Genomic DNA, 516 nt, shown 5'->3' with positions numbered 1-516 from the left:
ATACCCTATACTCCGTCAATACTCCCATTACATTCTCATAGCTATCCTTCATAACCGCATACCCGTAGTATCCTAATATCCTCTCCAACATATGCAGCATAACGGCTCCTCATAACCCTAAACTCACAGCCCTCATTGACTATAATACTTTCAAACATGTTCAGTGATGGCTTTCGAACCCGCCATTATGGAGCAGCACATGGTGAACAAATCTAATTATTTGAGTGTCTCTTTCTCTCCGTCTATCCTCTTTTATTAATTGTTTTTTCCTCCGTCTCCCCTCTTTTCCCCTCTTGCTTCATGGGGGGGTTCGGGGTGCTAAGGAGGGTTGTGGGGGGAGGGATCAGAGCGAAAAGAAGCATTTGATTGGGTTTTTGTATTTAATTGTGGCTTTTATACTGAGTAATGACCCTCTTGGGTTAAAAACGATTTGGCAAATAATTTGATCGTCGGGATAATAACGGGATCACATTTACGTCATTAGGGAAGTGGGGAATCGTGTTATTTCCCCTCATT

The sequence above is a fragment of the Penaeus monodon genome, chromosome 23 (assembly GCF_015228065.2).
Source record: "Penaeus monodon isolate SGIC_2016 chromosome 23, NSTDA_Pmon_1, whole genome shotgun sequence".
In the NCBI taxonomy this organism is placed as follows: Eukaryota; Metazoa; Arthropoda; class Malacostraca; order Decapoda; family Penaeidae; genus Penaeus; species Penaeus monodon.
This window is presented reverse-complemented; position numbering follows the sequence as displayed.